Source organism: Panthera uncia, chromosome D2 (assembly GCF_023721935.1).
Source record: "Panthera uncia isolate 11264 chromosome D2, Puncia_PCG_1.0, whole genome shotgun sequence".
Classification (NCBI taxonomy): domain Eukaryota; kingdom Metazoa; phylum Chordata; class Mammalia; order Carnivora; family Felidae; genus Panthera; species Panthera uncia.
Genome location: NC_064818.1, coordinates 35,193,238 through 35,202,483, shown reverse-complemented (window position 1 = coordinate 35,202,483; position 9,246 = coordinate 35,193,238). Strand labels below are relative to the sequence as shown.

At 39.3% G+C, this 9,246-nt stretch overlaps 1 non-coding gene across 1 annotated transcript; it reads right to left on the bottom strand.

Annotated features, from left to right (window-relative positions):
• Positions 1-8,155: 8,155 nt before the first annotated feature.
• Positions 8,156-8,261, bottom strand: LOC125933622 (U6 spliceosomal RNA). The gene has a single exon (XR_007461034.1). It is a non-coding gene; the product is annotated as a U6 spliceosomal RNA (small nuclear RNA).
• Positions 8,262-9,246: the final 985 nt, after the last annotated feature.

Below are 9,246 nucleotides of genomic sequence, written 5' to 3'. Positions count from 1 at the left end.
CTTAAATAATTTTAGTTGGTAGTATATGTGCGGGGCGGGGGGGGGGGGGTGATTACACTAAAACAAAATCCTGTGTACAAGCATCTTTTTGGCATAAATCACAAGGCCAATTATCATTTTTTTTTCTTCTTTTTTCCCCCCCACTGGCACAAAATCTAAGAAAAGCATCAAGGGACAAATGATTTGCAGTCTATTTAACATCATGGTTATTTTTATGAGACCTCATTATTGCTCTTTACCCTAAATTATAGGTACATTCTTGGCTCCATTTCCCCCTCTTGTGCAAGCCCCAGAAGAGTGTGTTTTCTTTTCTATATTTCTAAATGATCTTCAATACTTCATCAATCAGACATTCAACAACTCATAGGTGATGTGTTGGACCAAAGCTAAGATCTGTGAAAAACAGTAGTTACTGCCAGAACTTTGTGCCTATCTTATGCCAGTGGAGATATTTCCAACCCTGTTTTTACTAAACATTCCTTGAAGGGGAAGACTCTCCCTTTACATGTCCTAATCCAGTTTCTAGGAAATGAAAAAGTGTTGTTGAGTTGAATTAACTACAACCCTAAAAACATGGTCATGTTGCCATTATCTTTTTTTAAGACAAAGCACACTGAACCTCCAAAAGGTGAAATGGCCTTCCCAAAGTCATAGAGATAGCTAAGACAAAGTCAGAACTTGAATCCAGACACCCTGAATTCCAGTGTCTGTGTGCTGATATTACAAGCCCTATCTTTGGGAACTCCTTCCATAGAATGTTCCCTATAAGCTCAATGCAACATAGCTATGGTCATTTTGTTTACTTAACCCAATGAATAAAAAACTTCTGTTTTTAAGAAACAGAACTGAAACTTTGTTCATGGAGAAAAGTTGTTTATACCAACAAATGAATAATAAAGAGAGAGGGGAGAGGGAAAATAAGGAACAAATGAAAAAAAAGGAAGGAAGGAAGGAAGGAAGGAAGGAAGGAAGGAAGGAAAAGACAAAGAAAGAAAAAGGGGGGTGGTAGAGATAAAGAGTAAGCAAAACCATTCCATGTCATCAAGTCATGTTATCAAACTGAGTTTCAACCTGCCTTGCCAGTTTTACTCACCACCACTACTCCTTACTCATCCTATGCTCCCATTAAACTGGTCTAAACTGGCTATGCTGAGGATAAAGAACAAAAAAAAAAATTGTATATTGATCTTCTATCCTGCAACCTGCTAAATTCACTTATTACCTCTAGCGCTTATCATAAATTCTACTGTATTTTCAATATAAATGATCATTTCATCTATGAACAAAGACAGTTTTTTATTTTTCCTTCCCAGCCTAGATGCCTTTTCTTTCTTTCTTTCTTTTTTCTTGCCTTACTACACTAAAACCTTCAGTGCAATGCCAAGAAGTAGAAAACGTGTAGTTGTACATTTTTTTTAACAACAAAAATGATTATTTTTCAGGCATTGGGTAAAGCCCAGGTAAGTTAAAGGTGAGTAAGAATCAGTCCCAAACTTAAGGATGTCATGACCTGGGGGAAAACCTCTTTTTACTGGTAGGAGAGACAACCAAATAAAGCTGGAAAGATAAACCAGGACAGGTCCTTGAATAATAAAAGTGACAACAGCAGCAAAAGGAGCCTTAATATTTATAGAAGGATTGATATGGGCTAGGCCCTGTTCAAAATTTCTAATATGTATTAACTCATTTGACTCGTCCATCTTATCTCCATTTTATAGGTAGGGAATAAGAGACACACTATCTCCATTTTATAGGTAGGGAATAAGAGAAGATAAGTGACCTATGTCCTCAGAGCCAGTGTTCTTAAGTGCTAGACTAAATTGCCTTTGGTTATCATGTCTTCATTAACAGGTATTGAATATCCACTCTTTGCTAATTACTATGTCACTTTCAATTACTTTAATTATCACAATAATCTTGTTTTATAAAGGAAGGAATTGAAGTTCAGAGACTTTAAGTGACCTGTCCAAGGTCACCCCACTAGCACAAGACTCAAACCTTGGTGTTCTGACTCTAAATTCAATATCCTTTCCACTACCCTCTGATTCCTCTTCAAATAGCTAAAATTTATATAGTACTTTGCAGCTTACAAAACTCATGACCACATTTATGCCTTAAATGGCACTTAAAGGAATTGAGATTTTATTCACTAAGCAAAGGAGAACCTTGGTCAGTTTTTCAGAGAAAGGAAAATGTAAAAGAGAAAAACGGTATTTCTGGAAGGCTAGGGCAGCATTGTGCTAGATAGATTTGCGAGGGCAAGTGTATAAGCAAAGGTGTCAGGAGATGCTGTAACTCTCAAGAGGATCCACACTCACCTCTGAACCTATGAGTCGTTCCCTCCAAACTCACTTTGCCAGTCAAGAGAAGTCCTGTTTTAAATAATGTTCCTGGAGGGAACTCTCTGAAGAGCAGAGATAATAAAAGTATTTCTTATGTCACTTCTTCCTGCATTTAACTTTCAGGAATATTTTTGTTAACTGAGAAGAGCACACCAAGGAACCATTATCACTGATACAAGGAGAAAACGGACGGTAGATTTCCTCAGCCACGTCCTGTCAGTGTCAACAATTTAACTAAACATATAATAGTCATAACCTCATCAGTGTTAAATTTTCTAGGTTTCTGGCACATATCTCTTCATCTCCCTCATTAAGTTTATAGAGTGTTCTTTGGTACATTTGCTCAGTATTAGGATTTCAGTTTCAACTGGCACATATTAGAATCAGACAGAGGAATGATTTTTTCTGCCTTAAGTAGTTAGCAGAATATAAGAACATATGAAATGGACCAATGCCCAAAGCCAGGTACTTGGCAAATAATAGCAAATGGATTTGACCCCATCCATCACAATCTTGCCCCATTCGCCAGGGGTGGGTCTAACACAGGGAGGCCAACCAAGCCCAAGATATGAACAGTTACTTTGTTTTCATTATCTTCCTTGCTGCATGCCATGCACACTATTCCTTGCTCAGGGACTGCCCTCATTTGGAAATGGAGTCTGGAGATCCTCATGATTACACTCCCACCTGGATGGTTACTCCAAACAAACTTCCAAACCCTAATCTATCCCAATCCCCCTTCCTTTTAGCCTAATTTTAACATGCTAACATTCTGTGCTCGAGGGCAGATACAAATGATTGCTAGGATTTCATTCAGGCAAATCTTTAAGTGATAGCAAGCTTGAGGTGATTTTATTTCCACGGGTATCTGCATTTTAAAAAGCAGTACCCAGAGTCAGGAATGCCTTAAGCCTATAGATAGATGAAGTTCAACTGTAAAGATGGGGCACCATGGAGTTTCAGGGTGGCAGTTCTTCCAGCATCCATCAAAAATGCCCTGGCAGAACCAGCTAAACCCCTATCAGCATACTTTTACCTCAAGTTTCCATCTGTCATGTAGGGATATAACCCTGACCTCACAGGATTATTATAATATAGGGACATAGTATGACCTCACAAGATTCTTGTGGGGATAAAACAACGTGGCTAGTAATTGGCCAATTGGCTTATAGCTCAGAAAACTATCAATTACTATGCAGAAGTGAGAGGTTTCTAGTGACTTCTGAGTTTTGCCTTTTTTATAGGGAACCCACTTATCTACCTCCATTGGGGTCTAAAGAGATGAGAAATTTCCTGTGTAGTGAAACTATTTCAGTCATGTAGGATTCTAACTTCCACCTCCACTACTTGTCAGGCTCAACTACAGATTAGTTATCCTAGCTCTAGTTTCTCAACCACCCACAAAAATATAGCCCCTATTTCTTGGATGGGCTGAAGAGAAACCACTTTTACCAATAGCAGCAGAGGTCATTTGGTACCTACTCACAAAGTTGTCATACCAATACCGTGTAACCCAATAACTGAGTCAAGAACGTGCTTCAAGAAGAAAGGTAAAACTTGTCACTATTTCACTTTGAATAAGACCTCCACTCCCAACCATAGGAAATCTTTATTTATTTATCTATTTTTATCTAAAGTGGGTTTCATAGCCCTTCAAAGGCTGCTGTCTTCCTCTCAGGATATTAAGGCATAATCTATACTTTCTTTCACTACTTTGCATTCTTAGTGTCCTTAGAATATTAGAAGTCTACTTGACCATACAAGTAAATAAATTCTAGATATTTGGTGAACATTAAATTATGGGGAAATGAGGATTTCATAAGTTCTGATCAAAGTGTCACAGAAGGATTGATGGTACTGAAGAATATCCTGGGACATTCACTTTATTTTACAGAGTGGGGAACTAAGGCCCTACCTTAAAGCTAAATGCTGGAGTTATGAGGCAAATCTGAAATGCCAATCTGTAGATGGTGTATCTACTCTACCATATAGTGCCCATTCCCCTCTGTTGTGCATGCCATCAGCACTAATGCAATCAGGAAGTGCCCTTTCTTATAACTACCTTGTCTTGTCATTGTTCCCTAGGAAATAATAAATGTCTCATATCCCACCCATATGTTAGTCTTCTTCCTCCTTTCCCATGGTTTTCTCATATTTCCTCCTCAGGTTTCACGTCAGTTCTGTGAACTAACAGGCCTTTAACTCAACACTTTTGCAATGACCAATTGAATTGATGAGTAAATGGTTGCTCAAGTACCTGTCACCAACACTGCTGTGGTCTGTTAGTGGAGATGCCAATGTTCTCTGTCATAAGATACAACCACACAATGACACTGGGGAAAATGGGGGTGTGGAGAACAGCTCTATAAGCCATCTTCAGGGTGTTCTATGGCCTACAGCCAGTGTGCATGGGCTGAGAGAGGAGAGAGAAGGGACCTCACCATGGGGATGGGAAGAATGCTGCCCTTTGACAATGCATCTCTGTGGTGGTGAGGCTGATGACAGCACACAGAGCATACAACTCTGGCTAGATACCAAACATCTGGGCTCGAAACCAAGCAACGAAGTTGTTCAAATCAAAGAAAACCTAATCAACAAATATTTTCAATGCCTACTATGTGCATTCAGACAGCTGTGGTTAGAATGGATGACATTTGAGTCTTACTCAAGTCCCCAAAATTCCACTGCTCTCTGTTCCAGATGCCTGATCTTATATTAATCAAATATTCATGTTTTGAATTGAGCATCTGTTGGCATATGTTGATGTACAGACAAAACCAAAAGTAATGAATTATTTCTCCAGTACATTAATGGTACTCTTTTCAAGCTCCCTAGAGTGAGGCTGGGGACAGCTTACCTCAAGCCACCAGCCATTTCTAAGATATCTGTCCCTCTTGCTAATGCCTGCTCTATCAGAATGCAGAGAAGTTAGGAGGGCCATGCTCCCTCCCATAGCTCCAGGGAGATATTCAGGTGAGGACACCACCAGAGGCAACATCTTTCTGAAATCACTGGTTGCCCCTAGGCTCCAAAGCACTCAATGCCAGGAGGGAACCCTGTGCATAATTTGGCATCTGTGGTGCTCCGAGAACAAAGGATATAATATCTCTTTGTTTCTGGACATCCTAAAGTTAAAATGACACCTTGGCTCACAATTATGATTCTGCATTCTTTTATAAATCATGTTTTTTTCTAAAAGAACTTAAGCGGGTGAATGAACATCCAGTTGCCTCTTTTCTGGCATTTCTCCTATGAGGAATGCCAGGGCCTTTACTAATATTACCACCAAGTATTGCAGTCATGAAATGAATAAAGTCAAGGGATTTGCTTTTAGCTCGCTTTAGGCCATTTACTGTTTTCATTCTTCAATAAGAAGAAACAGCCATTGAGGTGAAGATGGGAAGACCTCTCCATATGTGATGGCGGTCTCCGATTTTTCAATGTCCCCTAGCTGTTGTCAAATAGGCTTTGTACACACTTCAGTTAATACAATCACACTTGTCTTCCTGGTTTGACAATGACTTCTAAGCTCCTCAGAGTTATCAGGTTCTTCCAGAGGCCTCCCTGTCCCCCGCCCCCACCATGGCAATATGACACTGAGGATAAGGACCTGCACAATAATTATGACAAGGAGTTTCTGAACAAAGAAGGAAGGAACCACTAAAGCCAGGCTTGCTCACAGCATTCCCAAAGGAAATTAGAGGTGATAGAATCACCCTGATTCTATCTGCACCCTGAGCTTTGTGACTCCCTTCTTAAAGGTATGAAATCAAAAACTCTATTGGTCACTTCCCTTTTAAACTTACCCTGAACACTGAGCTACTCAAGAAAAGTACATTAAAAAGTGCTTTTCTCAAGTACTTCAGCTTTAAACCTCTGTTCCTTCCCTCAGTACATGAATAAGTGGGGACAACCTATAGGAAAACTGAAAATTCCCATATCCAGGGACTATGCTGTTCTAGACAGTACTGTGGATGAATTAGAAAAAAGATGCCCCATTGGGTAGAAGCACCTACTGACACATAGCTTGATGAGTGGAGCCTGAGTCAGATTTTGATTCTGCTGACTCACCTCCTTGATTTATGGAAATCTGGTAGTGCTTTCTCACCCTTAAACCCAAAATCTAAATCAGACTCTAAGTGGTCTATCTCCTCTCTTCTGAGCTCTGCCTGATCCTCCTTACTATATAAAATCCCCCAGGCTCTATTCAAGAAGACAGCTTCCAAAACAGCTTCATCAACAACAAAAGTTCCAACTTAAAAGTCCAAACTCCTTTTATAATCTCAACCCCATTCCGAGCCCAAGTAATAACCTCAGAGAGGAGAAAGTGTTTGGGAGAAGGGTGGAGAGTATCCATACCTCCTCTTGCCTCTCACTACACTAACTTTGTTGCTTGCACTCTCAACCTTGTTCTACCTTTCTTCTATGTCACTCTTTACTACACTAGTTCTCCACTAACTCAACTTTTCTGTTACCAACTTTGCTTGTCTGCCCCCAAATGGAAAGACAAAATTCCAAAGCCACAGTGCTTATACTCTCCCCATGCCAACTCCTCTGCGGAATTTTGTAACCCAAAGATGACCCTAGCCTACATGCTGGAATGTCTTTACCATCGAAGAACTATTTCTGCAAAAAATTTTGATGTTGTCATTTTCATTTAAAAAAAAGATGATAAAACACACACACAAGCCATTATTAGTAAAATGCCTGCAGATGATGGAGAGGAATGCATATCAATATATACACATGCATATAGATGAACGAGTGAGCACATGTGTATATGCCTACCCATGGAGGCCAAGATGAACCTTTCAACTGAAGAGCGTGATTAAATACTAAGGAAAATGACAGGAATCAAAAGTGATTTCAAATTTCTTCGAGCTTTTCCCTCCACTACTCACTCCAGAGTGAAAAAGAAAAAGAAAAAATGAAAGTTTTCTCAGAATTCCATTTAAATTTGATACCTAAATTAGCTTCAAAAAGCAGTCACATGGGTGGCAGATATGCAGGGGTTACTAAGCAGAGGTCTCATTGTGGTATGAGAATGATTGCTAGCTAGTAAGGGGGATTTTCTAGTCCTCTTCTGGTATTGCTTAGCTAAATAAACTCTGACACCTCTGCCCCTCAGTGCTTGATATCTTAGATTCTTTCCAGTGTTTACTAGTGTTCTGTGGTTATATTACTTAAAAGTTATGTGGATATTTAGAATAATGACTACCATGTCCATGATAACCACCAATGCCACCACCCTTATCCTGACTTCTTTTCTTTCTAGAACAATTTAAAGTTGCCCAGTTACACCTGTACCTTAAGAGATGAACAAAAAATTGATTTCTCCTGTTTGCAAGGAAGAATAGAGATAGAGTTTTTAGTGACTTAGCCAATATATGTGGGTGGTGCTGATTTCAAACTTCACAAATGCCAAAGAGCCCAGTGCAAGACTGTCTCAAACTCTACTGATGGAAGACCCTTCTAATTGGGTTTCCACAGTAGCTGTCAAGGGTAATAATGGAAATTCCAAGAAAAACTTGATCTTCAGAGAGCTTGGGCTCTGCTTATGGTCCTGAGTTTGAGCCAGGAGCAGACTTTTCAAATGCTATTCCAAATATTCCCTAACCTAACAATTTGGGATGACATTCAGTGCTAACTCATTGTATCTTCCATTTCATGACAAGCATGCATGCAACTGTTTATACTGCATATAATTTATGACGTTGGACATGTCATTCTTTCCTCTACACAAAAAATTAAAGTCAGCTTCTCAACCCAAAGATATCTTGGATAAGAAGAAGGTCTACCTTTTTTTTTTTTTTTTTTACATAGAGTGTTTCATGAATTTGCATGCCATCCTTGCACAGGAGCCATGCTAATCTTCTCTGTATAGTCCTATTTTAGGATATATGCTGCTGAAGCAAGCATGAGGTCTATTTGAGAGACAGAATGATAAGTGGTAAAAATCACAGGTTTTGGAATCACACAGAGCAGCAATAACTTTAAATATCTACGTTAAGAGAGGGTAGCACCTGAGAATACCCAGACATGTTTTGTTTGTATTATTCTTCCCCTACCCCATTGGATACAGTTGTTGGCACATAGATATACTCAATAAATATTTATTGAACTAAATTAATTCATTCTCATATTGAACAAATTTACTTTCACTTAAAGGAGACTCCATAATCTTTAAGTAATCTGATACTGTGCTCTTTGCTATTTCTTTAAGGTAGAGTTCTGGGTTTGAGATATTGATGTCTTCATCCCACTTCATCCATAAAGCTTCCCTGACAACCTCAGTCTCCCCTACTCTCTTTTTTTCTGACTCCCTGTTATATTCATTCCAGGTTCCACTCACTTTGGCACATACATGATACCTTATCTTGCCATGTAAAATGTGTTTCATAAACACATCATCCTTCCTAAGAGCCTGTAAGTTCTTCAAGGGCAAAGGCCATGTTTGACATTTATTTTGTATGTCCCACAGCACACAACATAATATAGAGCCTGTAGCAGGCTCTGAACAAGTACCTGTTAAATTGAGTTGCATTTTAAGGACAGCATTCCATCGCCAGTGATGATTTTTGTTTAGAGAATTATCAAAAGGCTGTATTCACCACTCATTTCACCCAAATTAAGCCCATGGGTCTGTACACTTGAAGTGCTAGTTGGGAAGCAGAGGCTCAGAAAGCAGCTGCTTACTTTCAACAAAGAAGAGATTGCATTTCAGCAACGGACTGCAGAATTTCACCTATTCGTCACTAGTGACTCCTGGCCAAACCCTTTGGTGTTATCAGGAATAAAAAGTAACCAAGAGACATGTCAAATATCAATTTCCAATTACTTTTCTGTAACACATTTCAGCCACTTGGGAAAACTCCCAAGAGATCTGTTGCCCCTTATCAGCTAA